A 12094-nucleotide genomic window follows, 5' to 3' on the forward strand; every position below is an offset into this window, starting at 1 on the left:
CGGTCCAGGGAGACAGCAACATTACCTCTCCTCAGTCCAGGGAGACAGCAACCTCACCTCTCCTCGGTCCAGGGAGACAGCAACATTACCTCTCCTCAGTCCAGGGAGACAGCAACCTCACCTCTCCTCGGTCTGGGAGACAGCAACCTCACCTCTCCTCGGTCCTGGGAGACAGCAACCTTATCTCACCTTGGTCCGGGAGACAGCAACCTCACCTCTCCTCAGTCCAGGGAGACAGCAACCTCACCTCTCCTCGGTCCAGGGAGACAGCAACCTCACCTCTCCTCGGTCCTGGGAGACAGCAACCTTATCTCACCTTGGTCCGGGAGACTAGTCCAAGCAGATTAGTTCAAAATGATGACCAATATATACATAAAAATCAAAAGGCCAAACTAAAGAGGTTAAGGTCTTTATTCAATCAGATCTGCTTTATGAAAAATCCACACAGCGGTTGTTTTTGTCGGTGTCTGAGGGGGAACTGTGTTAGAGCTGTGAAATCCACTAGTGGCTCCTGCCATTATACCTAAAGCGGACGTAGCCATTGGCTGCACGGTGTCACATGTACAGAAATCCCATGCAGTCTTGTTTACAAATTGGAACATGAGATGTCATCTACACCTGTTTAATGACATTTCTATATAACCTTCACTTTTCTCACTCTGATCTTCTAACGTGGGTGTGGCTTCGTGGCAATGATCAAGAGCAGCTTGCTCACCGATTGGACGGCTCCAACACTCCCAGTTAACACGTGATCTGATTGAACCGAGGCCTTACTAACAAAGCCCAGATCGGAGGCTTCTGGCCTCCCCTCTCTCTCTCCAGAACTGACGATCACCCTAATTGTCAGCACCGGTCTCCTTATCAACCAGGCTCAGCATCCGGACAACGTTGCTGCTGCCCCCTGGAGGATGGAGTGTATCCTGTAACCCCCCCCCCCCCATATCACAGTAATGATATGTGTATCCTGGATAGTCTATGTCCTAACCCCCCCCTCTCCATATCACAGTAATGATATGTGTATCCTGGATAGTCTATGTCCTAACCCCCCCCCTCTCCATATCACAGTAATGATATGTGTATCCTGGATAGTGTGTTTGTCCATGTCCTACCCCCCCCTCCATATCACAGTAATGATATGTGTATCCTGGATAGTCTATGTCCTACCCCCCCTCTCCATATCACAGTAATGATATGTGTATCCTGGATAGTCTATGTCCTACCCCCCCCCCCTCTCCATATCACAGTTACGATATGTGCATCCTGGATAGTGTGTTTGTCCATGTCCTAACCCCCCTCTCCATATCACAGTAATGATATGTGTATCCTGGATAGTGTGTTTGTCCATGTCCTACCCCCCCCCCTCCATATCACAGTAATGATATGTGTATCCTGGATAGTCTATGTCCTACCCCCCCCTCTCCATATCACAGTAATGATATGTGTATCCTGGATAGTCTATGTCCTACCCCCCCCCCCTCTCCATATCACAGTTACGATATGTGCATCCTGGATAGTGTGTTTGTCCATGTCCTAACCCCCCCCCTCTCCATATCACAGTAATGATATGTGTATCCTGGATAGTCTATGTCCTAACCCCCCCCCCTCTCCATATCACAGTAATGATATGTGTATCCTGGATAGTCTATGTCCTACCCCCCTCTCCATATCACAGTAATGATATGTGTATCCTGGATAGTCTATGTCCTAACCCCCCCCTCTCCATATCACAGTAATGATATGTGTATCCTGGATAGTGTGTTTGTCCATGTCCTACCCCCCTCTCCATATCACAGTAATGATATGTGTATCCTGGATAGTCTATGTCCTACCCCCCCCCCTCTCCATATCACAGTAATGATATGTGTATCCTGGATAGTCTATGTCCTACCCCCCCCCCTCTCCATATCACAGTAATGATATGTGTATCCTGGATAGTGTGTTTGTCCATGTCCTACCCCCCCCTCTCCATATCATAGTAATGATATGTGTATCCTGGATAGTGTGTTTGTCCATGTCCTACCCCCCCCTCTCCATATCACAGTAATGATATGTGTATCCTGGATAGTGTGTTTGTCCATGTCCTACCCCCCTCCATATCACAGTAATGATATGTGTATCCTGGATAGTCTATGTCCTAACCCCCCCCCCTCTCCATATCACAGTAATGATATGTGTATCCTGGATAGTGTGTTTGTCCATGTCCTACCCCCCCTCTCCATATCATAGTAATGATATGTGTATCCTGGATAGTGTGTTTGTCCATGTCCTACCCCCCCCTCTCCATATCACAGTAATGATATGTGTATCCTGGATAGTGTGTTTGTCCATGTCCTACCCCCCCCCCTCCATATCACAGTAATGATATGTGTATCCTGGATAGTCTATGTCCTAACCCCCCTCTCCATATCACAGTAATGATATGTGTATCCTGGATAGTGTGTTTGTCTATGTCCTAACCCCCCTCTCCATATCACAGTAATGATATGTGTATCCTGGATAGTGTGTTTGTCTATGTCCTAACCCCCCCTCCCCCTCCATATCACAGTAATGTTATGTGTATCCTGGATAGTGTGTTTGTCTATGTCCTAACCCCCCCTCCCCCTCCATATCACAGTAATGTTATGTGTATCCTGGATAGTGTGTTTGTCTATGTCCTACCCCCCCCCCCATATCACAGTAATGATATGTGTATCCTGGATAGTCTATGTCCTAACCCCCCCCCCTCCCCCTCCATATCACAGTAATGTTATGTGTATCCTGGATAGTGTGTTTGTCTATGTCCTAACCCCCCCCACCCCCATGTCACAGTAATGTTATGTGTATCCTGGATAGTGTGTTTGTCCATGTCCTAACCCCCCATCCCCCCATGTCACAGTAATGTTATGTGTATCCTGGATAGTGTGTTTGTCCATGTCCTAACCCCCCATCCCCCCATGTCACAGTAATGTTATGTGTATCCTGGATAGTGTGTTTGTCCATGTCCTAACCCCCCATCCCCCCATGTCACAGTAATGTTATGTGTATCCTGGATAGTGTGTTTGTCCATGTCCTAACCCCCCATCCCCCCATGTCACAGTAATGTTATGTGTATCCTGGATAGTGTGTTTGTCCATGTCCTAACCCCCCATCCCCCCATGTCACAGTAATGTTATGTGTATCCTGGATAGTGTGTTTGTCCATGTCCTAACCCCCCATCCCCCATGTCACAGTAATGTTATGTGTATCCTGGATAGTGTGTTTGTCCATGTCCTAACCCCCCCATCCCCCCATGTCACAGTAATGATGTGAAAACTGGAATGATCCATTATTAGTGTGTTTTCCCCCATTATAAAGATAATCTCTCCTGGACAGAACGGTTGTAAAAGTACACTACAGAAACCTTATTCAACGACAGTTTATTGGTGAATGACGGCTCGTAATAACTTACAGTCCCCAAGGCACTTGAGCATAACGTTCTCACTTTAAAATAACACTTAACAGTCGAATGGAAACTGGGTTTGACAGTAGACAATATTAAATCAATGCACTGGTGCTCATTCATACATCTGGCCATGTTCCAGGCCACCTACATCGCAGTCACGCACCCAATCGTTGTTTCATTTGTCTTAAAGCTGCTGCTTTTGCAGGCAGTCTGGAACACGGCCTTTGGCGTCTCCATGACAATCCGGTCAAATCAAGTGCACTGTAATAACGTAGCATCATTAGAAATGCTCGGGTGACGTTGGCCCCGAGACACTGACCCAAGGCCAGTTTTAGATTATTCCCCCTAATGGTTAAGGTTGGGATTGGGGGGGGGGGGCTGATCCTAGGGCTGTTGTGCCTACGGGGTCAACTTCATCCTACTGTTTTAGTTCATGATGGTAAACTGGGTAAAGCTCTATTCTGTTCATTTGTTCATGAAGGGCAGAGGTCATAGTTGAAGGGTTATTTTATGGCGTTGTCGGACACAGAGTGCACAGTCATCAACATTTCAGTTTTCCTCATCAAAGTAAATGTGCCGGAGTTGGCAAAACGAGCTCGTTTTCATCCGTAGATAAAATCATGAAGCAGAAACAAACAAAAAAAACGATCAAATAAATGATTTCCCCTTCAATGGTTGGTCAGTTATGTTACGCAGGGCGGACACCAGTTCCAACGAGACAAACATTAAGGGAGATGTAGTGTGATACGATGACAACCTGAACCGCATCACACGGTAAGGTCTGCCACCTGTTCTAGTTGAACACGCTGCAGGGGCCTGCAACCATAGACACAGTCTCTGTCTGTGTCTCTCTCTGTGTCTCTCTCTCTGTCTCTCTCTGTGTCTCTCTCTGTGTCTCTCTCTCTCTCTCTCTGTGTCTCTCTCTCTCTCTCTGTGTCTCTCTCTCTCTCTCTCTCTGTGTCTCTCTCTCTCTGTGTCTCTCTCTCTCTGTGTCTCTCTCTCTCTCTCTCTCTGTGTCTCTCTCTCTCTCTCTGTGTCTCTCTCTCTCTCTGTGTCTCTCTCTCTCTCTGTGTCTCTCTCTGTGTGTGTAAAGCAGTTGGACAATACTTCAATGTCAAGTCCTCAGGCTTGTTTGCAAACGGAAGACTAGACAAGCGTACAAACAAGAATTCATGAAAATCTGGAATTGGTGGGAGCTTTTTAGCCAGATAACAGCTAGTTTCAAAGCTTGGTGAAAAAGAGGCTGTAGCCTTGAACCCTGGTAACAGGTTGTGGATATTTGGGCACAGTGCTTCAGGGTGTTTTAAGATACGATCTCTTCTCTATGGATCAAGTTTTACATCAAACAGTAAACCTGACTAATCACACGACTAAACCCTTGGCAACATGGTTAACCTATTGATTAGTGAATGTTTTGTACGTGTGTGTGTGTCTATACAGTGGGGAGAACAAGTATTTGATACACTCCAGATTTTGCAGGTTTTCCTACTTACAAAGCATGTAGGGGTCTGTAATTCTTTTTAATCATAGGTACACTTCAACTGTGAGAGACGGAATCTAAAACGAAAATCACATTGTAAGATTTTTAAGTAATTCATTTGCATTTTATTGCATGACATAAGTATATCTACATGTTTTGTAAGTAGGAAAACCTGCAAAAATCGGCCGTGTATCAAATACTTGTTCCCCCCGCTGAGACACACACACACACACACACACACACACACACAGTACGCCTGTTTTATGGATGTGTCCGAGTGTCTGTCTGTCTGTCCGTGCAAACGTCTCCTCTCAGCTGTCCCACTCAGCCGAGGGCGTGTTGTCCTCTCCTCTCTCCTCATCTTCATCATCCGAGTCGGAGGAGACCTTCTTCATCCTCTGCATGGCTGCCTTGATGCTCCTCTGCAGATCCGTGTCCCTGCTGTCCTGGGGCAGGGGCGTCGCTGGGACCACCTGGAGGGGACATCACAGAGCAGGGTCATCAAGTTAGCCAGTGGGACCCGGTTCAGAGAGCTACCCATCGTTTCAAGTGTTTGTCACGTGCACTGCTACAGTGTTTGTCACGTGCACTGCTACAGTGTTTGTCACGTGCACTGCTACAGTGTTTGTCACGTGCACTGCTACAGTGTTTGTCACGTGCACTGCTACAGTGTTTGTCACGTGCACTGCTACAGTGTTTGTCACGCACTGCTACAGTGTTTGTCACGTGCACTGCTACAGTCTTTGTCACGTGCACTGCTACAGTCTTTGTCACGTGCACTGCTACAGTCTTTGTCACGTGCACTGCTACAGTCTTTGTCACGTGCACTGCTACAGTCTTTGTCACGTGCACTGCTACAGTCTTTGTCACGTGCACTGCTACAGTCTTTGTCACGTGCACTGCTACAGTCTTTGTCACGTGCACTGCTACAGTCTTTGTCACGTGCACTGCTACAGTCTTTGTCACGTGCACTGCTACAGTCTTTGTCACGTGCACTGCTACAGTCTTTGTCACGTGCACTGCTACAGTCTTTGTCACGTGCACTGCTACAGTCTTTGTCACGCACTGCTACAGTCTTTGTCACGTGCACTGCTACAGTCTTTGTCACGTGCACTGCTACAGTGTTTGTCACGTGCACTGCTACAGTGTTTGTCACGTGCACTGCTACAGTGTTTGTCACGTGCACTGCTACAGTGTTTGTCACGTGCACTGCTACAGTGTTTGTCACGTGCACTACTACAGTCTTTGTCACGTGCACTACTACAGTCTTTGTCACGTGCACTACTACAGTGAAATTCCTTTCTTTCTCATCAATGCAGTAATTAATATCAGTAGAAATCCATAACATGAATAAAGACCAGAAGAACAGGGTCAGTAGCTATATACAGGGTCAGTAGCTATATACAGGGTCAGCAGCTATATACAGGGACAGTAGCTATATACAGGGACAGTAGCTATATACAGGGTCAGTAGCTATATACAGGGTCAGTAGCTATATACAGGGTCAGTAGCTATATACAGGGACAGTAGCTATATACAGGGACAGTAGCTATATACAGGGACAGTAGCTATATACAGGGACAGTAGCTATATACAGGGACAGTTCCAGGGACAGTAGCTATATACAGGGACAGTTCCAGGGTCAGTAGCTATATACAGGGTCAGTAGCTATATACAGGGTCAGTAGCTATATACAGGGACAGTTCCAGGATCAGTAGTTATATACAGGGACAGTTCCAGGGTCAGTAGCTATAGACAGGGACAGTTCCAGGGTCAGTAGCTATATACAGGGACAGTTTCAGGGTCAGTAGCTATAGACAGGGACAGTTCCAGGGTCAGTAGCTATATACAGGGACAGTTCCAGGGTCAGTAGCTATAGACAGGGACAGTTCCAGGGTCAGTAGTTATATACAGGGACAGTTCCAGGGTCAGTAGCTATATACAGGGACAGTTCCAGGGTCAGTAGTTATATACAGGGACAGTTCCAGGGTCAGTAGCTATATACAGGGACAGTTCCAGGGTCAGTAGCTATAGACAGGGACAGTTCCAGGGTCAGTAGCTATATACAGGGTCAGTAGCTATATACAGGGACAGTTCCAGGGTCAGTAGCTATATACAGGGTCAGTAGCTATATACAGGGACAGTTCCAGGGTCAGTAGCTATATACAGGGTCAGTAGCTATATACAGGGACAGTAGCTATATACAGGGACAGTTCCAGGGTCAGTAGCTATATACAGGGTCAGTAGCTATATACAGGGTCAGTAGCTATATACAGGGACAGTAGCTATATACAGGGACAGTAGCTATATACAGGGACAGTTCCAGGGTCAGTAGCTATATACAGGGTCAGTAGCTATATACAGGGTCAGTAGCTATATACAGGGACAGTTCCAGGGTCAGTAGCTATATACAGGGACAGTTCCAGGATCAGTAGCTATATACAGGGACAGTTCCAGGATCAGTAGTTATATACAGGGACAGTTCCAGGGTCAGTAGCTATATACAGGGACAGTTCCAGGGTCAGTAGCTATATACAGGGTCAGTAGCTATATACAGGGTCAGTAGCTATATACAGGGTCAGTAGCTATATACAGGGACAGTTCCAGGGTCAGTAGCTATATACAGGGTCAGTAGCTATATACAGGGTCAGTAGCTATATACAGGGACAGTTCCAGGGTCAGTAGCTATATACAGTGTAGGTGTAACCTGTACCCTCGGTGTACCCTGGGATGGCGTTCTGATAACCAAGTCTCTCTCAGACAAGGTGATTTTTATCAATATATTCATCTTCATTTACTCTGATTCTAAAATGCTAATTAGCATCAAAATACACATCATGCAAAACTACAAATCCCTGCTAGCTCCTGCAGGTCGTCTCTGACACCTTCACTAACAGGTATTGATCCTGTAGGTCGTCTCTATCTGACACCTTCACTAACAGGTATTGATCCTGTAGGTCGTCTCTATCTGACACCTTTACTAACAGGTATTGATCCTGTAGGTCGTCTCTATCTGACACCTTTACTAACAGGTATTGATCCTGTAGGTCGTCTCTGACACCTTTACTAACAGGTATTGATCCTGTAGGTCGTCTCTATCTGACACCTTTACTAACAGGTATTGATCCTGTAGGTCGTCTCTGACACCTTCACTAACAGGTATTGATCCTGTAGGTCGTCTCTATCTGACACCTTTACTAACAGGTATTGATCCTGTAGGTCGTCTCTGACACCTTTACTAACAGGTATTGATCCTGTAGGTCGTCTCTAGCTGACACCTTCACTAACAGGTATTGATCCTGTAGGTCGTCTCTATCTGACACCTTTACTAACAGGTATTGATCCTGTAGGTCATCTCTGACACCTTCACTAACAGGTATTGATCCTGTAGGTCGTCTCTATCTGACACCTTGACTAACAGGTATTGATCCCGCAGGTCGTCTCTATCTGACACCTTGACTAACAGGGATTGATCCTGTAGGTCATCTCTGACACCTTGACTAACAGGTATTGATCCCGCAGGTCATCTCTGACACCTTCACTAACAGGTATTGATCCCGCAGGTTGAGGGGTTGTAATCGGTCCAGAGGGGTTCCTATAGAAGTCAGGTAGCAGGGGGTGTAATCGGTCCAGAGTGGTTCCTATAGAAGTCAGGTAGCAGGGGGTGTAATCGGTCCAGAGGGGTTCCTATAGAAGTCACGTAGCAGGGGGTGTAATCGGTCCAGAGGGGTTCCTATAGAAGTCACGTAGCAGGGGGTGTAATCGGTCCGGAGGGGTTCCTATAGAAGTCACGTAGCAGGGGGTGTAATCGGTCCAGAGGGTTTCCTATAGAAGTCAGGTAGCAGGGGGTGTAATCGGTCCAGAGGGGTTCCTATAGAAGTCACGTAGCAGGGGGTGTAATCGGTCCAGAGGGGTTCCTATAGAAGTCAGGTAGCAGGGGGTGTAATCGGTCCAGAGGGGTTCCTGTAGAAGTCACGTAGCAGGGGGTGTAATCGGTCCAGAGGGGTTCCTATAGAAGTCATGTAGAGGGTTGTGGTGGACACAGCGCCGGTCACTTTGATAAACATTCAGAAATAACTTTAACAATTAATTATGCCGTGCTCTTTTCAAACATATATATTTTTTTTTAAGTCACTTATTGGGCCATTATGTAGCTTCATGGCTAACTTCTGCACATTGTCATGAATGTGATGCAACATAGCTAACTCCTGCACATTGTCATTAATGTGATGCAACATAGCTAACTCCTGCACATTGTCATTAATGTGATGCAACATAGCTTCATGGCTAACTCCTGTACATTGTCATGAATGTGATGCAACATAGCTTCATGGCTAACTCCTGTACATTGTCATGAATGTGATGCAACATAGCTTCATGGCTAACTCCTGTACATTGTCATGAATGTGATGCAACATAGCTAACTCCTGCACATTGTCATTAATGTGATGCAACATAGCTTCATGGCTAACTCCTGTACATTGTCATGAATGTGATGCAACATAGCTAACTCCTGCACATTGTCATTAATGTGATGCAACATAGCTTCATGGCTAACTCCTGTACATTGTCATGAATGTGATGCAACATAGCTAACTCCTGCACATTGTCATTAATGTGATGTAACTCCTGCACATTGTCATTAATGTGATGTAACTCCTGCACATTGTCATTAATGTGATGTAACTCCTGCACATTGTCATTAATGTGATGTAACTCCTGCACATTGTCATTAATGTGATGCCTGATGCTGACCTTGCGTAGTTTGACCCCAAGTCTGATGGCAGACATTATGTTATCCCTGAGGTCGCCACCGGAGGGCGCCAGGCCGGGACCAGGAGGGGCAAGGGGCTGGACACGACGCAGCCTGACCTGACCACGCTGTAATGATGCCAACACCTCGTCCATAGAACCTGGAGGGAGAGAGAGAGAAGAAGAAGCATGGGAAGAAAGGTGGGAGAGAGAGAAACAAGAGAGAGAGAGAGAGAGAGGGAGAGAGAAGAAGCAGGGGAAGAGGTGAGAGAGAGACCGAGAGAGAGACCGAGACAGAGAGAGAGTGAGAAGAAGCAGGGGAAGAGGTGAGTGAGAGAGAGAGAGAGGGAGAGAGAGAGAGCGAGGGGGAGAGAGAAGAAGCAGGGGAAGAGGTGAGAGAGAGAGAGAGAAGAAGCAGGGGAAGAGGTGTGTGAGAGAGAGAAGAAGTAAGGAAAGAAAGGTGGGAGAGAGAAACGAGAGAGAGCAGATATGAAAAGAGAGTAGAAGCAGGGGAAGACAGGTGGGAGAGAGAGAAACGAGAGAGTAGAAGCAGGGGAAGACAGGTGGGAGAGAGAGAAACGAGAGAGCAGATATGGAAAGAGAGTAAAAGCTGTCAAGAGAGCTGTCACAAGGTGCAGCTACAGTAGAAACTTGTAGAAGACAGAGACTTTCCCTTTTTACAACAGTAGGAGAAATAATGAGCCGGGACAAGTAGCTACTGCATCAGAAACAGACCGGCACTGGAAGGTGGATCATTCTCACCTAGGTTCTGCTTCAGGGTCATTTTGGCAGGGAAGGGTGCGGCCTCTCTCTCACTGAGAGGCATGGGGGAGTCCCCTACCTCTGTCTTACAGGGGGTGAGGGCAGGGAGGGGTGGAGGGGGAGGAGGTGGGGGTAGGGGAGGGGGAGGAGGAGGGGGAGGAGGAGAGGAGGTCTGAGGTGGGGGTACAGCTGTAGTGGGAGGTGTAGTTGGCGGAGGGAGAGGAGGAGTGAAGATTTGGACGGGGATGTCTTTTGGTTTGAGTTTCCTGGGGGTCTTTCTGGGGGCGGCCCCATTAGATGAAGGGGAGGGGCCGATGCTAATGATTGACAGAGGCTGGGAGAGGTCGGAACACTGCGGCTCCCTGGCAGCCATCTTGGATCGTGGAGTCTTCAGGACGTAACTTCCCTGTCGCTTCTACAGGAAAGACAGCAGGAAAACACACTTCAGTAACACATCCTTCCCATCTTCCTTCAGTCCCTCCATCCATGAGAGGATACTTGACGGGTTGACTGATTACCTCTCTGAAGGAACGGAGCCTGCTCAGGGTTCTCTCTCTCTCCTGGTCCATCCACTCCTTCCTCCTCTCTTCCTCCTCTCTCCTCTTCTCTCTCTTCTGGAGGGACACGGAGGGAAATAAGACAAGACTGCTGGAATCAACTGAGAAAGTTAACCCCACTGCTTTAGGAACATTTTAGGTAGCTATAGAAGAGACCGAAACAGAGAGAGAGAGACAGAGAGAGAGAGAGAGAGAGAGACAGACAGAGAGACAGACACAGAGAGAGAGAGAGACAGAGAGAGAGAGAGAGACAGAGAGAGATCATGTAAACCGAGGATGGTGTCTCCAGTGTGGGTGTTTCCGTGGGTGGGTTTGCCCTCGTTACTATGGTAACTCACCAGGGCTACTCTGTGGTGCTGGGTAAAGGGATCCTTTAAGAGCGTGTGTGCATGTTGTCATGGTAACTCACCAGGGCTACTCCGTGGTGCTGGGTAAAGTGAGTGGAGCTGTGCTGGGCCAGACGGCGCTTCTGCTCGTTAGCCTCCACACACTGATCCTGTAACACCACACACCATGTTACACACACCGACACACACACACACACACAACACAGACACGACACCACGTTACAACAAAGACACCACAACACAGACACCACATTACAACACAACAGACACCACGTTACAACGTTCTTACTGTGGAGGTAGGTTACCACACACCCCCTGGTACCTCCTCACTGTGGAGGTAGGTTACCACACACCCCCTGGTACCTCCTCACTGTGGAGGTAGGTTAACACACACCCCCTGGTACCTTTTACTGTGGAGGTAGGTTAACACTCACCCCCTGGTACCTTCTTGCTGTGGAGGTAGGTTAACACACACCCCCTGGTACCTTCTCACTGTGGAGGTAGGTTAACACACACCCCCTGGTACCTTCTCACTGTGGAGGTAGGGTTACCACTCACCCCCTGGTACCTCCTCACTGTGGAGGTAGGGTTAACACACACCCCCTGGTACCTCCTCACTGTGGAGGTAGGTTAACACACACCCCCTGGTACCTTCTCACTGTGGAGGTAGGTTACCACACACCCCCTGGTACCATCTTACTGTGGAGGTAGGTTAACACACACCCCCTGGTACCTTCTTGCTGTGGAGGTAGGTTACCACACACCCCCTGGTACC

The 12094-nt window shown here is 47.7% G+C and overlaps 1 pseudogene; it reads right to left on the reverse strand.

Annotated features, from left to right (window-relative positions):
- Window positions 1–3378: 3378 nt before the first annotated feature.
- LOC135555140 (WASP homolog-associated protein with actin, membranes and microtubules-like) overlaps window positions 3379–12094 on the reverse strand; it is a 41705-nt pseudogene continuing 32989 nt past the window's right edge.

This window comes from Oncorhynchus masou, chromosome 2, assembly GCF_036934945.1.
Source record: "Oncorhynchus masou masou isolate Uvic2021 chromosome 2, UVic_Omas_1.1, whole genome shotgun sequence".
In the NCBI taxonomy this organism is placed as follows: domain Eukaryota; kingdom Metazoa; phylum Chordata; class Actinopteri; order Salmoniformes; family Salmonidae; genus Oncorhynchus; species Oncorhynchus masou.